We start from the raw sequence: 21755 nt of genomic DNA, 5'->3' as shown, positions 1-21755 counted from the left end.
GCTCTCACTCAATATGATTTTTTATCTCAAGTTTGAAATCTATATTTGTTTGGAGTTGAGGAGCTAAAAGGAAGTTCAACAAAGTGAGGTAGGTATTTTTGTATAAGAGGAAGTTAAAAGATTTAAGGAAAAGAAAATCATCAACCTTTTTAACTTTTCAATCAATACATGACATCATTAATTAATAAATTATTATATCTACAAAAACACAAAGTGAAACAAACCACGAAATTCTTAATAAATAAGTTGTTTTACCTAAAAAAACACAAAGTGAAACAAATTAAGTGTATTGGATTGATACACGACATTCTTAATTAATAAATTATTTTTCCTACAAAAACACAAAGTGAAACAAAACACGAAATTCTTAATTAATAAATTTTTTTACCTAAAAAAACACAAAGTGAAACACATTAAGTGCATTGGATTTATACATTATTTAGGTCTTTTATATTAAAGGGAAAATTCAAGAGTTGATCTCAAAACCTCTCCCACCAAAAGCAAGAATCATACCACTAGACCAAATATCCTTGTTCTCGATGTTAACGATATAAGACAATACTGGACCAAAGTTATAGTGTCTAGATAGGGTGAGGAGGAAAAGAGTGGTAGTGGGATATCTGAATAGCCTTAGAAAAACAGAGAGTTGTTGCTGCATAGTGCGAGACATCTAACCAATGAAATTTTGGTACTAGAAAAGATGAGACGGGAGATGGTTTCTAAACGTCTGTATGGACCATTTTCAATCGCACTTTCTATGGTTCTCTGAAAGCTTTTGTGATGCTAACTCGTTTATATTTTTTTCATAACGCAGCTCTTACAAACACCCATATCAATAGATTTTAAGCCTTCTAAAACTCCATTCGGAGCCATCATCTTCATTTATTTGAATCTCATATGTGCAAGTCTATTGACACTATTGTAGGGTGTATAAACATGATTGTTGTTGCTCAGAGTGCTTCCAATTCAAGTAGACTTTAATTGAAAGCACTCTTAGCAATAACAATCATGTTTATACACCATATAGTAGTGTATATGGTTCCAGATTTTGTGTCATGCTACCACCATGACACCCTTCACAATCTTCCCCAAACTCTTTCCAAACTCGGCTGCATAACTTGTGCTATTTAACTGATCAAAAGAGATCAGATTCTTCTTGAGATCAGGAATATATCTAACATCCTATAACGTCCACCTATTTCCTGCTAGAATTTGTATGCAGACATCTCTCTTCCCTTCAATCTCTAATGTTTTGTTGTCGGCAAGATACACCTTCCCAAAATTTCCATATTTGAAATTTTGAAACAATTCTTTACTTGAAGACAAATGAAACGATGCAACTGAATCTAAAATCCAGAAATTCAATTGGGCTATTCATGCTACGAATTAGAGCATTCTCAGTATCTTCTGTTGAATATATAAAATTAATGTCATCTTGAAATTTATGATTTTTCTTTTCTCGAATTTTGTACAATCTGTCCGAAATTGTCATTTTTCTCCAAAATTTCAACATTTTACGTTCGGTTTGTTTGGAGATTTTTCTCGATTTCTTGATTTTGATCGCTCATGTTTGTTTGGGCTCTTTAATGTACTTCTCGTTTAGGAATACTTTCGCTGACATCTTGAATTTCATCAAACTTCAGTTTATCAGATCCTCATGAACTGTTGATTGCAGCAACAACAGTATACCACGACTCAGGTAAAGTTGACATCAAAATCAATGCTTTAATTTCATTTTTGAACATAATTTCCACTAAGCTCAATTGACTGACAATCACGTTGAACTAATTTATATGATCTGCAACAAAGCTACCTTCAGACATTTGTAGATTGAACAACCTCTAGATCAAATGCACCTTGTCCATAGCCGACGAATTTTCGTACATATTTGACAACACCCTCAATAGGCCCGATGTCGTCTTCTCTTTGATGATGTTAAACGTTATGTTTCTAGACAGCGTCAACCAGATCAACCCTAAGGCGTGACGATCCTTGAGCTTCCAATCCTCCGTGGTCATGGTATTCTGCTTCACCCTCAAAAGGGGTTTCTGAAGTTCTTTCTGGTCATATAATCTTCAATCTGCATATTCTAAAAACTGATATCGAATCCATCAAACTTTTCAATTCTTGTCTTTGAACTTTCCATCTTCACATATCGTGGTGAATCTCACCTAGCTCTGATACCAGTTATTAGGATCACACAACAACGTACATACTCGATCTAAATGAACACAAAGAACTTGATAGGCAAAATGTAAGGAGAAATATTGACTAAAAGTTTTATATTAATGACTTCAAGATATGCAAAGAGAGATATGAAGAAGGAGAAATATACCTTTCGAAAACACTGACTAATAGGTATATATATGATTTCAGTTTATTATATATATATATATATAGATTTAACACATATAACCGTCTACTATATATAAATATTTAGTATATATATCTGTATCCGATTTTTACTATAAATAGTCAGCCTCCATATCGAACCTTCCCAAGCCCATATTTAGTATATATATATCTCTATCACATTTTTACTATAAATAATCAGCCTCATATCCAACCTTATATAGCCCAAATAGTTAATTTTTCTACGCCCTACGGTACATTAATATTTAGTATATATATCTCTATCACATCTTTAGTATGAATAGTCAGCCTCCATATCAACATTGTAGAGCCCAAATAGTTAGTTTTTCTACGCCTACTATATATAAATATTTAGTATATATATCTATATCCCAGCTCCATATCAAACATTCTAGAGCCCAAATAGTTAGTTTTTATGAGTGTTTAAAGAAAAAATAAGCAAATGGAGGTTCACAACTTTGGAACCCATCAGTTTACATGACATTCCGTTATCTACATGACACTATTGATATCTTTGGTGGCAATCTTATCTCCTGGAGTTCAAGGAAATAATCGACAGTTTCTTGTTCTAGTACGGAGGGCGAATCCAAGTCCTCTTGCCTGAGCTCGGGATGTCGCAAGCACGAGCGCGGTTGCTTATGCCACTGTCGAANAAGTGCTAGTAACATAATTCCTCTTTTATTGTTATATATACTTACTCCATTTGTATTTACTTTATTTTATACAAAAGTCTATGGTAATTACTAAACTCATGTGTTTAATACATTCCCTAAAAAAAAACTTGTTTGTATTAGGATAAATTGTCATGAATAGGAAGAGAAGAAATTCCNTTAATAGTACATCGTCCAGATTAGATAATCTATTGATTTACTCTCATTCAGCCTAACAATACCATTAATATGTAATCATAAGGAACAGTATTTATTAAAGCACTAGGTTGTTTGCCTTAATTTTTGTAGGAAACAACAAACTATTTAATTTGATATAATTGTGGGGGCATTTCATGAATCGAACTCAAGATTTAAAATTTATCCACTAGACCAAATGCCCGGGTAGTGGATCAATCATTTTTAGTTTCTAGTCTATGTGTTTTGTGTGCCTCATGATTTTAAATTTATCCACGTCTTTTTTGTGCTTTAGAACCTACTATTATTGTCACGTTAATTTCAGGTTGTCCATCACGTAGTAGAATTTGTTCTTCAAATCAATTGGATGTACTTCAATTAATATTATTAAAAAATATTGACATAAATAAAGTTTTGTACTTCAATTAATATTATTAAGAAATATTGACATAAATAAAGTTCATATCCTATAATTCCTACCTTGTAGGATTTGAGATTATGCATGAATGACTAAGCTCAAATTTGTTTGGTTGAAGCTGCATTGCCACTAAAGTATATGCATTCCTTTAGGATAAATATTGAAACAATACGTTTGAATTTTAAGTAAAATTTCACCCCAAACTAAGTTTTTGAAAACCACTTTTGTTTAATATTTATTTAAAATTTTTAAATGTTAGTTTTCAAAACCTAGATTGATATGTTAAAACTACTTCTTTGCTAAAATGGGATTAACATCTTTTAAGTTTATATAGTTTCTTTTTATTACTACGTTCACTTCTATCTCATGTTTTTTTTTTTAAAAAGTGCTAGTAACATAATTCCTCTTTTATTGTTATATATACTTACTCCATTTGTATTTACTTTATTTTATACAAAAGTCTATGGTAATTACTAAACTCATGTGTTTAATACATTCCCTAAAAAAAAACTTGTTTGTATTAGGATAAATTGTCATGAATAGGAAGAGAAGAAATTCCGAAAATAAGTAGAAGGTTGAGAATTTCACTCAACCACACAATCGAACTNCTCAAGATTTAAAATTTATCCACTAGACCAAATGCCCGGGTAGTGGATCAATCATTTTTAGTTTCTAGTCTATGTGTTTTGTGTGCCTCATGATTTTAAATTTATCCACGTCTTTTTTGTGCTTTAGAACCTACTATTATTGTCACGTTAATTTCAGGTTGTCCATCACGTAGTAGAATTTGTTCTTCAAATCAATTGGATGTACTTCAATTAATATTATTAAAAAATATTGACATAAATAAAGTTTTGTACTTCAATTAATATTATTAAGAAATATTGACATAAATAAAGTTCATATCCTATAATTCCTACCTTGTAGGATTTGAGATTATGCATGAATGACTANACTCCTATTAATTATCATGAACCTCGTAAACAAGACAAGGGTTTAACTATCTCTTTGTAAGTCCGGTTTAAGGAAAGATTTGAGAGACAGAAGAGAAAGTCAAGCCGAAAGAAGAATGAGAGTTTATTACGAACTTAACAACAAGACAAGGGTTTAACTATCTCTTTGTAAGTCCGGTTTAAGGAAAGATTTGAGAGACAGAAGAGAAAGTCAAGCCCAAAGAAGAATGAGAGTTTATTACGAACTTAACTCCTTTTCCTACTCCAACAATTGCTTGAAACTTAGAAGGATTTTTAAGGGAAATTTCTCAACTTGAGAGATCAATTTCAGATCAATTTCATTCCTCCCAAATCTGATTTTTACATAATAATTTGTGGATAAATTATAGTCTTTCACACAAAAAGTTAGTGGCATGGATTTGATCTCAATCCCCTTGAATCTCCACAAAGGATGAGGTCAATGTGATAATTTGACCATTACATACTTTATGAATTAAAAATAAATAAAGTTTTCTAACAACTCATGTAATGATGCTTGCAACTTCATCCTCTACTTGAACTGTGTAAATATTCACTTCTAAAGCTCCAAATGGTCCTTCCTCAATCGAATAAGCTTGTAACACATGAAATGAGAGTTGAACCAAGCCTATCCAATTTTATAGATGAAGAGTGAATGCTTGTTGAATCTTCTTGGCGGGTCTAGTTGGAACATTTGGAACACCGTGATCCTTATCATCTTCCCCCTCTTCAAAAGAATTTGTCCTCGAATAAGAAAAATCATCACCTATATCAAAAAGACTCGAGTCAGCAACATTGAAAGTAGAATGTGCTGAAAATTCTCCACGAAGATCATTTTATATGCATTGTTATTAATTATTTCAAGGACTTGATAAGGGTCATTCCCTCTTGGATGTAACTTTGTCTTCCTTTGAGATGGGTATCGCTCCTTGTGAAAATGTATCCAAACCCAATTATCGAGTTGAAATGATTTCCTTCCGTCCTTTGTTAATTATTTAAGCAACTTTGAAATTTTGTTTCTCAATTGTCTCCTTCACCTCTTTATGCAATGTTTTGATCAAACCTTACTTGTGGTTGCTTTACTCACAAAATTATTTAATTCTTAAAGTAACTTTTTGTTTCTCAATTGACTCCTTTCACCCATTTATGCAATGTTTTTGTAATAGCCCAAAAAAAAAAAAATAATAATAATAATAAATAAACAAATAAAAATAATTATAAAAAACTATATATGTCAAAATAATAATAATAATAATAATAATAATTCATAAATAAATAACTAAGAAGAATTACTTAAAAATAAAAATAAAAATAAAATTTACCCACCCCTCCCCACTAACCTCTCATCCCAACAACATCCTCTTTCCTCAACCCCAATCACAGTTCATCCAAAAAAAATAAACAAAAAAAAAAAATGTCAAATGTGAGAAAAAGTAAAATGGTGTTTAAACAAAAGGATATGATGCAGATTTACCTAGATAGATTTTGGTCTGTTATTATGTAAAATCCTATCTCAGAATTCCTTTTTACTTTGTAGCTATGGTTATAAGAAATTAATTTAGGATCAAATCCCATATTCAATGAATTAGATTTTTTTGTTAGCATGGGAAGTTATTCCTTTTTACTTTTTTGTAGCTATGGTTATAAGAAATTAATTTAGGATCAAATCCCATATTCAATGAATTAGATTTTTTTTGTTAGCATGGGAAATTATTGGAAATAAGGTTAGAATAAATAAAATTTTAGTTGGCAGATCATACATCTGTATGATAGCAGCCAAACAATCTATTAAAATTGGCCAATAATATCTATTTAAAGAATGAAAATAAATATAAAGTTAGAGTAATATTTACAAAATTGAAAATCTATTTACAAAATTAAAATAATTACAAGGAGGGAGGAGGGAAGATTGAGGGAAGATTTGTTGAACAGAATTTAAAAATAAAACAGGAAATGAGAGCATGAAACTCCATTAAATTTTGTCTAACACGAAATATCATAATTTTAACCATGTAAATTAGAGAAATAATTTTATAAAGTTCAAACTTGAAACTGATGTCATGGGCTCACATAAGTTGACTTGGATTTCAAAGGACGGAATCGAACTTTCATCAAGGATATATACGTGACAACGACTTAAGCTAACCAGGTAAGTGACCTTACTATCGGCATGGTTATATTTGATGTTGACACGTGCCCTGTGGTTCTGCACGTGTCATATATATTGATATGTGTGAATTGCCTGTGAATCGATATGGTTCCTATATGTTATGTATATGTTATAATATGTGAATTGTATGATAATAATTACGGTATAAGAATGTAACGCCCCTAATTTTCTTTAACCTAATTAGTGACGTCACCCATGCATACTTATCTCATTAAGCGGAAGCTCATCATAAATAACCTTGAAAGAGTCTTTCATAAATGTTCATGAATCCAAAACAAAACCTAAACTCCGAAAATAAACCTTCAATACTGAATTCAAAATAAATCCAACTAAAACAATACTCAATGCTATAACTTAAAACAGTTTAATAAAAGTAAACTCCTAAAAATATCACGTCTCCAACTTTCATGGTGGCCTCAGCTCCGCTGTCAACCGTACATTGGCGCCTTGCCTTTACCTGAAAAATGTAGGTAGCACGTGTCTTGAGTATTTTATGAAATACTCAGTAAGTCACCCCACTGTTGGGGTTAGGAATGCAAACACATGCAACATATGAGCGGGACCTAACTTTTCATAAACTTTTCATAGCCTTGAGCGCTTTCCTATTCTGGGTAGGGTTGGGTGTGTGGTACTCCTTCACACACGGCACATGTACGTGTACATGGACCCACCAGGCGGGCTCATAAACATACCCCCTAGGCCTGACTTGGTCGGGCACAACGTGTTACACGTAGCCGGACACCACAAAACAGAAAAGGGCCCGCATGATATCATGGCGAACATAAATATCGTATTTCATTCTTTCGTAACATAAATGGGAAGAATCCCGATGCACGTGACATACATATATGCATGAGGTCCCTTAACATATCTAACATGGCATTACGTAAGCATTGCTACATCACATTTACGTTTCTTACATCACATGACATCTCACATGACTTACATTACATGACATATTACATAAACATTCCAGTTGCATAAACATCTCATGACATGACTCGATATTTCTACGTGTATCTATGGCATCTAGCATCGATCCACATATTCATGGCATATAATACTAACATCTCATTCATGATTTCACATAATATAAACAGTCAACAGTCAACATAATTCATACATCACATAACATACACAATCTACAGTCAACCCCATCTATACATCACATAATCATATCACATAAATTTGGTGCATGCAGGGGCCACAGGGCACGCACCATCATACAACACGTAGTAAGCTAACTCAACAGTAAGGTCACTTACATCGATGGTCTTGGTTGAAGTCACTCACAACGAGCAAATCCCAGCGGTTAAATATGTCCTATGATAACCACATAAAAATTTAGAACCTTTCATAAGGTCCCTAGCTAAACCTCATGCTATTTATCAAAATAAACCCCCAACCTAATCTGTCTTTAACGTATAGGAACCATACTGACCTCAGATGATAAAACTAAGGGCAGAAACGGCTTCGGAAGGGCCAAAAACCTTGAAATCGATATATTATAGTGATACCTTGCCGCTAAGCCTAGTTGCCAAGCCGGCCAACTAAGCCGTCAAGTCGAGCTGCGGGAATTGACAGAACCAATCCGATTTCGTACACGTGCGAGCCGACCCGCATTGTGTACGCGTGTAAAGCTGCCGGAGCTGTTGGGTGTGCATCTGCGGCTCGACCCTATTCCAAAAACCTTGCCTTACTTACCCGATTCCTCCTCCGAAGAGCCACCCAAAGTTCCGGAGGAAAGGTTGGAGAGAAAATCGTTTTCAAGGGAGGTAAAAGGTTGGGCATAGGAATATAAAAATAATGTGTAACAATTGCATTCTAGGGTTTTAGGATAAGGAAACTTAGATAAATGGGAATGTTTCTATTAGGTAATAAATGTCGTAAATCCCTCGATTTTCGGAGAGATTACATTTAATTATTTATTCTATTTTTATTTGATTTGATTTTATTCTAGAAACCCAAACCGTTACAATTTCTAATAACTTCCTTGTTTAAAATTGCACATTTTCTGATCGGAATAAATGCATAACATAATATCTTGTCCTTTATAGAAATAAAAATAAAATCTTAACCAAATAAGGCAAAAATGGAAAATCTGAATCGTTACAAAGAATGTTAAGGCTATGATAAGTTAGAGAGCGATATGACTACGAAGTGTTTATGTTATGACTTGTTTATGACATGATACATTGTGATGCAATATGTCATGATATGATGTGTATATGATGAAATGATATATTAAAAGCATAAAACATTATGTTAGGTCTCTTAAATTGTGTGTATACAACATAATATGAATGACATGAAATTACGATAAATGGCATGAAATATAACCCCGTTAGAACTATATATGATTTGAGAACTGAAGAATGAGAAACGATATGACATGAATGATGAACGATATATGAAACGATATGAAAAATGATATGATATGTACACAATGCTAGTGGGGTTGTATTAAAGGATAATGAAAATGGAAAAGTTTTTGGACCTCATACATTATGTATGCTCATGCATTTGGGGGGATACCCCTATCCCATCACGAGGGTACGAACGCGTACATCCAATGGCAGGACAACAATCGTTATGCTTTGCATAGCGCTGCCGTGACGGTTACTAGTTCTACCGGGTGTCCAGCCTAAGAGGCTCCTAGAGTATGTCCACCGGATAAGGAAAGTGGCCGAGCGGTGTGCGAACTAGCTGGTGAGCCCATACTCGCACGTATGGGCTGTGTGTAGAGTATATGGTACACATCCAAAATTACCCGTTAGGACAGCACCGTAGGAAAAACGGAATGAAAGATAGGACTCATCATCTCATTGCATGTGATTGTTGCATTTAACCCCAATAGTGGGGTCACTTACTGAGTATTTGAAGTCATGTGCTACTACATTTTTCAGGTTAAGACAAGGCATTCCTGTACGGCTGACGACAGCATCACAACTCGAGACCATGGCACATGCATAGGATAGTGGTATTTATTTTCTTAGACTTATGCTAGGATAGGATGTTTTTAACTTAAACGCTTATTTATTTTATTTAGTCTTTTGTTTTGTCGTTTTAAAGATGTTTTCGAAACACGTAAGTCTATGGCTGTGTTTTAAGATAAAGGTTATGTTTTATGGAATTTAAATGAAGTCTTCCGCATTCAATGTTTATGGTACATATACAGTAGTGATCTTAAATTAAGTAGAAAATTTTGGGTCGTTACCGTTTTGATTAGATCTGCCTTACTTGTGGTTGCTTTACTCACAAAAATATTAGAATGAATAGGAAGCAAATCAAGAGGCGTAAGTGGATTAAATCCATAAACATCTTCAAAAGAAGAACAATGAGTGGTACTATAAATTGCTCTAAAGGAGAACGGTACGATGAAAAATTGCTCTATTATATGTCATCTCTACAAATGGCAAACATTCGTCCCAAGACTTAATATTCTTAGAAAGATTAAATCCATAAACATCTTCAGAAGGAAAACAATAAGTGGTACTATGAATTGCTCTAAAGGAGAACGGTACTATGAATTNGTTGTATTAAAGGATAATGAAAATGGAAAAGTTTTTGGACCTCATACATTATGTATGCTCATGCATTTGGGGGGATACCCCTATCCCATCACGAGGGTACGAACGCGTACATCCAATGGCAGGACAACAATCGTTATGCTTTGCATAGCGCTGCCGTGACGGTTACTAGTTCTACCGGGTGTCCAGCCTAAGAGGCTCCTAGAGTATGTCCACCGGATAAGGAAAGTGGCCGAGCGGTGTGCGAACTAGCTGGTGAGCCCATACTCGCACGTATGGGCTGTGTGTAGAGTATATGGTACACATCCAAAATTACCCGTTAGGACAGCACCGTAGGAAAAACGGAATGAAAGATAGGACTCATCATCTCATTGCATGTGATTGTTGCATTTAACCCCAATAGTGGGGTCACTTACTGAGTATTTGAAGTCATGTGCTACTACATTTTTCAGGTTAAGACAAGGCATTCCTGTACGGCTGACGACAGCATCACAACTCGAGACCATGGCACATGCATAGGATAGTGGTATTTATTTTCTTAGACTTATGCTAGGATAGGATGTTTTTAACTTAAACGCTTATTTATTTTATTTAGTCTTTTGTTTTGTCGTTTTAAAGATGTTTTCGAAACACGTAAGTCTATGGCTGTGTTTTAAGATAAAGGTTATGTTTTATGGAATTTAAATGAAGTCTTCCGCATTCAATGTTTATGGTACATATACAGTAGTGATCTTAAATTAAGTAGAAAATTTTGGGTCGTTACCGTTTTGATTAGATCTGCCTTACTTGTGGTTGCTTTACTCACAAAAATATTAGAATGAATAGGAAGCAAATCAAGAGGCGTAAGTGGATTAAATCCATAAACATCTTCAAAAGAAGAACAATGAGTGGTACTATAAATTGCTCTAAAGGAGAACGGTACGATGAAAAATTGCTCTATTATATGTCATCTCTACAAATGGCAAACATTCGTCCCAAGACTTAATATTCTTAGAAAGATTAAATCCATAAACATCTTCAGAAGGAAAACAATAAGTGGTACTATGAATTGCTCTAAAGGAGAACGGTACTATGAATTCCTCTATTATATGTCATGTCTACAAATGACAAACATTAGTCCGAAGACTTAATATATTCTTAGAAATAATAGGCAATAGTCCAATTTATCTCACACCATACTTTTCAAAAGTGACTTAAAAATTTAACTATCTCTTATCTTTTTTTCGTGTAGCAAACCTCATTTAAAGGCATATACAATCCATATAAAATATCTATCCCATTAAGGCACCACTATATTATAGAACATTTAGGAATACAAAGCGGGGTGTTCGGGGTATCGATCCACATACCAATCGCATGCAAACAGAGCACTCTACCATCTTATCTACATCCCACAATTCTTGCATAACAAAACCCAAAATTGCGCGTCATCAATAATAGTGAAAATGAAAAAATATTTATGCTAGTTATGTCAAAACTAAGGAAAAATTGAATAGAAATAAAATATTAATAACGAATCGTTTCTTTAGGAGATGCACTCTACCATCTTAGCTACATCCCCATAATTCTTATATAACAAAATCCAAAACTGCACGTCATCAATAATAGTGAAAATGAAAAAATATTTTTGCTCATTATGTCAAAAATAAAGAAAAATTGAATAGAAATAAAATATTAATGAGTTTCTGAGATGCACTCTACCATCTTAGCTACATCCCCACATTTCTTACATAACAAAGCCCAAAATCCTCGTACCTCTCGCATGTAAAGAGTGCACTCAACCATCTTACCTACATCCTCACAATTCTTACATCACAAAACCGTAAACGTCCCGTCATCAATAATAGTGAAAATGAAAAACTTCCTTTGATCATTATGCCAGAAATAAGATTAATAATTGATAGTTTTCCTTTGGATGCATGATAGCGATCCCGGTACCTCTCGCATGCAAAGCATGCGCTCTACCATTTAAGCTACATCCGTACAATTCTTACATCACAAACCCTTTAAACTTCCCATCATAAATAATAGTGAAAATGAAAAAATATCTCTGCTCATTATGTCATAAATAAGGAAAGATTGAATAAAAACAAAATATTAATAACAAATAGTTATTTAGAGATACGGTGTATCGATCCCCGTGGCTCTTGCATTCAAAGAGTGCCATCTTACCTCATCCCAACAATTCTTACATAACAAAATCCTATATATCCCATCATCAACAATAGTGAAAATGAAAACTATCCCGGCTCATTATGTCATAAATAAGAAAAATTTGAAATACAAATAGAATATTTGGTAGTAGGATTCCTTTGGAGATGCAGGGTATCGCACCGTACTTCTCACATGCGAAGCGAGCGCTCTACCATCTGAGCTACATCCCCACATTTCTTACGTCATAAAATCCTAAACCTACCATCACCAATAATAGTAGAAAATAAAAAAATATCTATGCTCAATATGTCAAAATAAGAAAAGATTGAATAGAAATAAAACAGATTCTTACATCACAAAACCCTAAATATCTTGTCATGAATAATAGTGAAAATGAAAAACTATCTCTGCACATTATGTCATAAATAAAAATAATAGTTTCTTTTGGAGATGTGGGGTATCAATCACCATACCTCTCGCATGGGTATCAATCACCATACCTCTCGCATGCTAAGCGAGCGCTCTACCATCTAAGCTACATCCCCACATTACTTGCACCACAAAATCTTAAATTTCCTGTCATCAATAATAGTGAAAACGCGCTCTACCATCTAAGCTACATCCCCACATTACTTGCACCACAAAATCTTAAATTTTCTGTCATCAATAATAGTGAAAACGAAGAAATATCGCTACTCAACATGTCATGACTAAGGAACAATTGAAAAGAAATAACATATTTAATAATAGATAGTTTTATTTTGGAGATGCGGGGTACCGATCCCCGTACCTCTCGCATGCAAAGCGAGCGCTCTACCTTCTGAGCTACATCCCCACGATTCTTATGTCACAAAACCCTAAACGTCTTGACATCAATAATAGTGAAAATGAAAAAATATCGCTACTCATTATGCCATCAATAAGGAAAAAATCAATAGAAATAAAATAGTAATCACAAATAGTTTCTTTTAGATATGCGAGGAGTCGATCCCCGTACCTCTCGCATGCTAACAAAGCGATATACAATCTAATCTACATTCCCATGATTCTTACATTAGAAAATCCTAAACATCCCGTCATCAATAATAGTGAAAATGAAAAAATATCTCTGCTCAATATGAAATAAATAAGGAAAGATTGAATAGAGTTTCTTTTGGAGATGTGGGGTATTGTGGGGTATCAATACCCATACCTCTCGAATGCTAAGCTAGCGCTCTACCATCTGAGTTTTATCCCCACAATTCTTGCATCCCAAAACTTTCAATTTTGCATCATCAATAATAGTGAAAATGAAGAAATATCGCTACTTAACATGTCATGAATAAGGAAAAATTGAAAAGAAATAACATATTTAATAATAAATAGTTTTATTTTGGAGCTGCGAGGTATCAATCCCCTTCCCTGTCAAAGTAAGCACTCTACCATCTGAGCTACATCCCCACGATTCTTACATCACAAAACCCTAAACGTCTCGTCATCAATAATAGTGAAAATGAAAAACTATCCTTGCTCATTATGTTGTAAATATAAAATTTTTGAAAAGAAATAATATATTTAGTAATCCATTCATTTGGAAATGCAAGTTATCGATCCCTGTACTACCCACATGGGAAGCGAGCGCTCTACCACTTGATCTACATCCGCTCAATTCTTACATCAGAAAACCCTAAACGTTCCGTCATCAATAATTGTATAAATGAAAAAATATCTTGGTTCATTATGTCATAAATAAGGAAAGATTTAATAGAAATAAAATATTAATAACAAATAGTTCCTTTTGGAGATGCAGGATATAGATCTTCGTACCTTTCGCATGCTACGCGAGTGTTCTACAATTTGGGCAAAATACCCACAATTCTTTTATCACAAAATCGAACTCAAATAAACCCAATATTTTTAGTTTCTACTCACATATATTTTTCTCGNAAGTTAATGGTCTAATATTTTACTTGTAAGTAAGGTATGTTATATTGAATTGTTATAATATAGAAGGGTTATAAAATAAACCAACAACCCAACAAAGGAAACAGACTAATCAATTTGGGTTGGATTTATTCGCTTCAGTTCATTAGTTTGTTTGATTTAATTCTTCTATTTTGCCTTGTATGACAACAAAATAAAGTTGTATTGAATGCACCTTAGTTTCATTCATGACAAACTCATATGAAACATAATTGCATTAATAGTACTCAGAGTTGGAGTCTATAAGTATTTCATGAACCTAAGTGGAAATTATGCTTCATTAAGGATGAGATAAACTTCAGTTAAGNGGTAAGGGGAACTTTAAATTACTTCATGTGGGGCTTCAATTACTATATGCTAGTTACAATCTTTAGGATTGACTAATTGGACACGAGTTCATTGATTTAGGGCAATTTTTTAGTAATTATCAACTACAACTTATGTTTTCAATTTTTTAGTCCATAATTTAGGTAGTTGGTGTTATGAGTCGTAAACTTGTTTCTTTGCATAATATGAATTTTGTTGAACTGTTATTACCGATAAGATGGAGAAAGAAATTGTCTTTGAAATGACTAATAGAACTAGGTTCATCGTTGTTGTCTTTTAACTGTGATTTTGCAAAAAGTTTAACTAATATAAACTATCATGCCACAACAACTTTAAGGTAAACCAAGAATATACCATATACATCATTCAAGATGGCAATAAAATGGAGTTAAATTGAACCGACTTTAGTTTCATGGTTGACGTGTTCAAGATAAAGCATAATTGTATTTATGATATTGAGATTGAAGTCTATAAGATTTTAATGATCTTAAGAGAAATTCTTGTTTTATCAGAGGAGACCAACTTTATATAAGGTACTAGGAGTTCAAACTTGCTTAAGAGTTGCGTGCGTGCTCATTTTATCCATGTTCTCCACTTCCTCCCATTTCCTCCTCTTCCTCCATCACATTCTTTATTTCTCTCCCCATTTCTCAATCTCCAACTCATCCTTTCTATATCCCTAACCAATGCGGATTTGAATAAAGAAGGAGAAAAAGAAATTGAGAGAAGGAAGTCGGTATGGATTTAGCTTTGGAACTAGACATCGATGGGTATGATCTAACGAACATCAATACAAAAAATTTAGTGACTTCTCTTTGGACCAACCAGGTAAGTGGTGTTACTATTGGCTTGGTTGGATGAATTGTATGAGGTATTAAACATGCGTGCTCCGTAGCCCCTCCACGTGTCGTATTTTGTGAGTGTTTGACATGTATTATGTTATGTTATGTTGTAACACGAGTTCAAATGAGGATTAATTTCTCAAATTTTTTTTTAAGTTCAAATTTTTAGGAATTTATTGAGAGATTTAGAGACGGAATTTAAATATGATATGGAAGAANATTTATTGAGAGATTTAGAGACGGAATTTAAATATGATATGGAAGAAAAAAATAGTTACAAAAATTTTAAGAACTAATTAAAAGTATAAAAGAAAATAGTAAAAAAAATAGGAAAATCTAGGGTAAAATTTTCATTTTGACCCATCTTTCCTACGTACGGGACAGTAAATCGCTAATTAGAGTTCAATAAAGAGGAAAAAGAAAGAAAGAAAAAAAAGGCGAAAAAGAAGAATATAACTAGAGTTCAATAAAGAGTTGTTTGATATTAGAGTTCAATAAAGAGTTGTTTGATATCAGAGCAGCCAAATTTTATATTATACAGATTTTTTCTTAGGATAAAGAGTCGTATATCTCTATGACTCAGCTCAATGACACGTCTCGCCATGATCAAGTAAGCAATCTAACCCTATTTTGAAGTATATGATATGTTGTAAAACTTGTATGAATTTATTGTATGTTTTGAGTTTCGTGGTAGTTATAAAATGTCCTCGGACATTAAAGAGTGAATGTTAACCATATAAGACAATAATGGATCGAAGTTATAGTGTCTAGATATGGTGAGGAGGAAAAGAGTGGTCGTGAGATATCTCACTAGCCATAGGAAAACAAAGAGTTGTCGCTGTTGAGTGTGAGACATCTAATCAATGGAATTTTGGTACTAGAAATGATGAAACTGGAGGTGGTCCCCAAATGTCTATATGGATCATTTCCAATCGTACTTTCTTTGGTTCTCTAGTAGCCTTTGTGAAGCTAACTGGTTTATATTTTTCCATAAGGCAGCTCTCAGAAACGCCCATATCAATATATTTTAGGCCTTCTAAAACTCCATTAGCAGCCATCTTCTTCATTTCTTTGACGCTCATATGTGCAAGTCTATTGACATTACTGTAGGATGTATAAACATGGTTGCTGTTACTACGAGTTGTGTATAGGGTTCACCCTACAGTAGTGTATTGGGTTCCAGATTTTGTGTCATGCTACCACCATGACACCCTTCACAATCTTCCCCAAACTCTTTCGAAACTTGGCTGCAAAACCTGTGCTATCCAACTGACCAATAGAGATCAAATTCTTCTTGAGATCAGGAATATATTTGATATCCTATAATGTTCACTCATTTCCTACTAGAGTTTGTATGGAGACATCTCTCTTCCCTTCAATCTCCAATGTTTTGTTGTCGGCAAGATGCACCTTCCCAAAATTTTCTTATTTGAAATTTTGAAACAATTCCTTCCTTACATGAAGATAAATGAAACGAAGCAACTGAATCTAAAATCCAGAATTCAATTGGGTTGTTCACACTAAGAATGAGAGCATCCTTAGTATCTTTTGCTGAATAGATAGAATCATTGTCATCTTCAAATTTGTGATTTTTTTTTCTTCAATTTTGTACCATATGTCCGAAAGTGTCATTTTTCTCCACGTTTGGTTTGTTAAGAGATTTTTTTCGATTCCTTGATTTTGATCGCCCATGTTTGTTTGGGCTCTTTGATTTACATCTTTCGCTTCGATCAACACTGAGAGCATTGCCTGATGAATCTCCATTTTCCATTTGAGAATACTTTCGCTGACTCTCAAATTTCATCAAACTTCAGTTTATCAGATCCTCGTGAACTGTTGATTGCAGCAACAACAATATACCACGACTCGGGTAAAGATGACATCAAAATCAATGCTTTAATTTCATTTTTGAACATAATTTACACCGACTCAATTGACTTTCAATCACTTTGTACTAATTTATATGATTTGCAACAAAACTACCTTACGACATTTGTAGATTAAACAACCTCTGCATCAAATACAGTGTAACACCCCAAAAATGAAGGAAAGGCACCTATGCAAGACCCAAAGGATCCAAGGAAAGAAATTGTTTTGGATTAAGCAAGAAAAGGGGTCTTAGTAAGTCATTTCTAGACCTTAGGAAGTAATCTTAAGGACTTAAGACCTTTGGAGAAGGATTGAGAATGAAATCGTAAGCGAAAAGGACGGAAATGTCATTTTTCCAATTATCAAGGATCTTTGTAGATTTTTAATTCCTTATCTAGAAGGAATTTTAAGATGGTCAAGAAGGGAAAAATGGCCAACGAGGGATGAAGAATTTTTAGGAAAAATTATGGATTATTCGAGAAAATAATAATAAAATATTCTGAAAGTGGCAAATTACAAAATACCCTTGAAGTTAAGGATAATTATGGATTTGCATTCTACTAAAAAATTAGAACCTTCACAGTTCCTTCTGCACAAAATTCTTCGAATCTCGACTCTCAGCCATTGGATCTCCTCCAAACCTGGATACATTCTAGAACACTCACGGATCATCACATCCAACGGCTAGTATTCAAAACGAAAGTCGGTGAGTCTCTGGTCGAAGTAGATATTTTCAACGAATTTTCCAGAAAATCCAACTGATAATTCATGACGATTCTGGAGCTCCCAATGTCTATTTAAGTTTTCCCTATAAATTATGAAGTTGGGGCAATCGTTTGGAACAAGAATCGAGCAAGTTCGAGCTCCCAGTCATTGGCAATAAGTGTTTAGATTTTCAGTCTCCTACTCTCGGGTTTCTTCTAAATTCGAGAGCAGTTCTCCACCATTTTCTTTCAAACTTGTTCCTATAGCTTCTAAACAAGATTACCCACAAGTTTTATGAAGGAATAGAGTCCTAAAGTGCCTAGAAACAATTCCCCCAATCCAATCTGCCATTAAAGAGCTTCAAGGAAAACTCAAAATTCCAATCCAAGGATGTACAAGTATTCTTCAAGAAAGGACGACCCCAATAGGTTTCTCCACCTCCAGAGAATGTTTCCATAGAAGACCACGAAGAGAAATAACCTCAGGAACGTTCCCAATTGAAGAAAATCCGTTCCAGGTTCAAATTGGGGTAAGTGTGAATTCCTATCTACAGCCTCTTTTCCTTCAAATTAAGGATTCCTCTAGCTTCATAGGAAGAATTCGAGTAACTTTTCTGAAGGAATGGAGAGATGAAACGTCGTAGAACAAGATACCCAAGAGATTGAAAATCGGAGGTGTCGGGTAACTTGCAGACCGAGAGTGGTTTCTCAAAATTAATATCCCACACTCAAAGTCGTTCCTCCAAACCAATTCCTTTATCTTGAGGGAATAATAAGGAAGAGGTTTCGTGAAGAAATCGAGCCTCGAAAACCCATAGAATCAGCTACCCAATAAGAAATTCTCTATTTTTTACTCCGGCGAGAAATCATATTTTTTATGAACTTTGGAAGCAAATATCTTAGGCTACGATCCATGAAAAGGTATGAAATCAATCTCTAGATCTTCCTTGTAATACCGTCATTAAGTTTTATGAAGGAATCGAGGGGAGACACAGCATGATAGGAGCTGGGGAGGGCGAGTTTCAGACGGCGGCGTGAACGGTCGCGCGCGTCTTCTTCCCGTTTGGAGGAAGAAGACGATGATGTGGCCGGTTCAGTTGAACCGACCATGTCAACCCAAAACTCGACCTTCCCTCGGGTTTTCTCAATTTTATCCCCCTTCCAAACTGGTTCTCATGAAAAATCTTATGGTTCCAAAAAGTAGACACAATAAGGAGTCTATGAAAGAAAATTTGAGGTAATTTGGGTACCGGAAGCTCAAGAACGAAGGTCCCGTACGTCGACAACGAGGTAAGTAGCCACCTTGGACTTTTTGTTAAGAAATACTTGTAGGGATCGCTTGGATTTTAATATGAACCCTAAACCAAGTATGAAATTAGGATCTATGAAAGAAAAACCCTAGGAACCGTAAGTTAAGACCTTGAACCGAATAAATTGCTCGGGATTTACGTAACATTAAAATAACCCACTAGATGAACTCTGCTGCCTATGAAATTTTAAGGNAATCCCTCTCAGGCCAATGAGAGGGTGGGGCCCCTTGTTCAAGACCTGGAGTCAGTGCTTAAGGGAACTACCTTTCTTCTATCCCTAAAAGTGGGTAGGAGTGAATTCCGTCTTGCACCCCACGTCCCCAGCCATTCACCCAGTCTTACCCCTGAAATGGGAGGCCTGTTGAGTCGGCGAACTAGAGCCACTCTCACCCATGCAAATCTAAGGATAATTCCGAATAAACAGGAGTTCATGGTTAGCTCAGGATTAAAACCGAGTTACCTAGGTTATCGAATGAAAAGAAAATCAGTCTCAACAGCAAACGACATTATAAAGTGAGAGTGGTTTTCTTCATGGTCCGATCTTATGCAATACTCATTGCTTGCCGCATCCATAGTGTACCTTCCATAATAAGGTACCCAGCCTTATCCTTATACTATAGATCATACAAAAGTGGACCCTCTACATATAGTTCAAGAATCAATCATACCCACTAGACCAAATGTCCTTGTTATGGTGTTACCTTTCGCATATTCATAATATCATGCAAATGTATGTATTTAACTTGNTTATGGTGTTACCTTTCGCATATTCATAATATCATGCAAATGTATGTATTTAACTTGTGTCATTTTAATGTGTATTTATTTACTTGGTAAATATCTTCAATTTTACAATCTCTTGAAGGGGCACATTTTGAGGATTGAACTCAAGACCTTTCTTACCCAAAGCAAGAATCATACCACTAGACCAAATGACCTTGTTATGCCATTTGAAATGTATGTATGAAGCCTTGAGCCTAGGTATTAAGGTCGTATTTTGTTGTATTGCAGAAAACACATGAAGTCCTCGATGAGAATATGTTGTGGAGAACAAAACAAGAACATAATAAGAACTTCTTCTTTTTTTTTTCTTTGTTTCCTAAGATGGTAAGTATAAAGTCTTGGGATGTAAACAAAGACTTTTTAGTCTTTGTTGCCCAACAATTGGTGTACAGAAGTTAAGAGGTATGTTTGATAATAGGAACAAAAAGTTTATATTAATATGAAGTCCTTCGATAAGAAAGGATTTAGACATAGGGGCATTACAAGAATTGAACTCAAAACCTCTTGCACCCTAAGTGAGAATCATACCACCAAACAAAATATTTTTAGCTTCTAATCAAATATATTTTTCTCTGAGTGGTTGGACGGCTATAAAATGAAAAGTTGAATTGTTATAACATACCACAGTTATCAAGTAAACCAACAACCCAACAAAGGAAACAAACTAATCAATTTGGGTTGGATTAATTCAGTTCAGTTCATCAGTTTGTTTGATTTAATTCTTCTATTTTGACTCGTATGACAAGAAAATAAAGTTGTATTGAATGCATCTATGACAAACTCATATGAAACATACTGACATTAATAGTACTAAGAGTTGGAGTCTATAAGCATTTCATGAACTTAAGTGCAACTCATGCTTCTTTAAAGATGAGATAAACTTTAGTTAAGTAACAGGAACTTTAAATTACTTCATGTGGAGCTTCAATTACTCTATGCTAGTTACAATCTTTATGATTGACTAATTGGACACGAGTTCATGGATTTAGAGAAATTTTTGTTTAATTATCAATTTCAACTTATGTTTTCAAATTTTTAGGTCATAATTTAGGTAGTTGTTATTATGGGTCGTAAACTTGTTTCTTTGCATAATATAGATTTAGTTGAACTATTATTACCGATGAGATGGACAAAGAAATTGTCTTTGAAATGACTAATAAACCCAGGTTCATAGTTGTTGTCTTTTAACTGGGATTTTTCAAAAAGCTTAACTAACATGAACTATCATGCCACAAGAACGTTAAGGTAAATCAAGAATATAACCTACACTTCATTCAATATTAGCAATAAAATGGAGTTAAACTGAACGTACTTTAGTTTCATGTTTGGCGTCTTAAGGATAAAGCATAATTGTATTAATGATATTAAGCTTGGAATCTATAAGAATTTAAGGGTTATAAGAGAAATTTTTGTTTTATCAGAGGAGACCAACTTTATATAAGGTACTAGAAGTTCAAACTAGCTTAAGAGTCCAACTTTATATAAGGTACTAGAAGT

The 21755-nt window shown here is 34.2% G+C and overlaps 1 non-coding gene across 1 annotated transcript; it reads right to left on the bottom strand.

Annotated features, from left to right (window-relative positions):
• Positions 1–13223: 13223 nt before the first annotated feature.
• On the bottom strand, positions 13224–13296 carry TRNAA-UGC. The gene has a single exon. It is a non-coding gene; the product is annotated as a tRNA-Ala (tRNA).
• Positions 13297–21755: the final 8459 nt, after the last annotated feature.

Source organism: Cucurbita pepo, chromosome LG03 (assembly GCF_002806865.2).
Source record: "Cucurbita pepo subsp. pepo cultivar mu-cu-16 chromosome LG03, ASM280686v2, whole genome shotgun sequence".
Lineage (NCBI taxonomy): Eukaryota > Viridiplantae > Streptophyta > Magnoliopsida > Cucurbitales > Cucurbitaceae > Cucurbita > Cucurbita pepo.
Note: the sequence above shows the minus strand (reverse complement) of the source record. Positions and strands in the feature narration are given on the sequence as shown.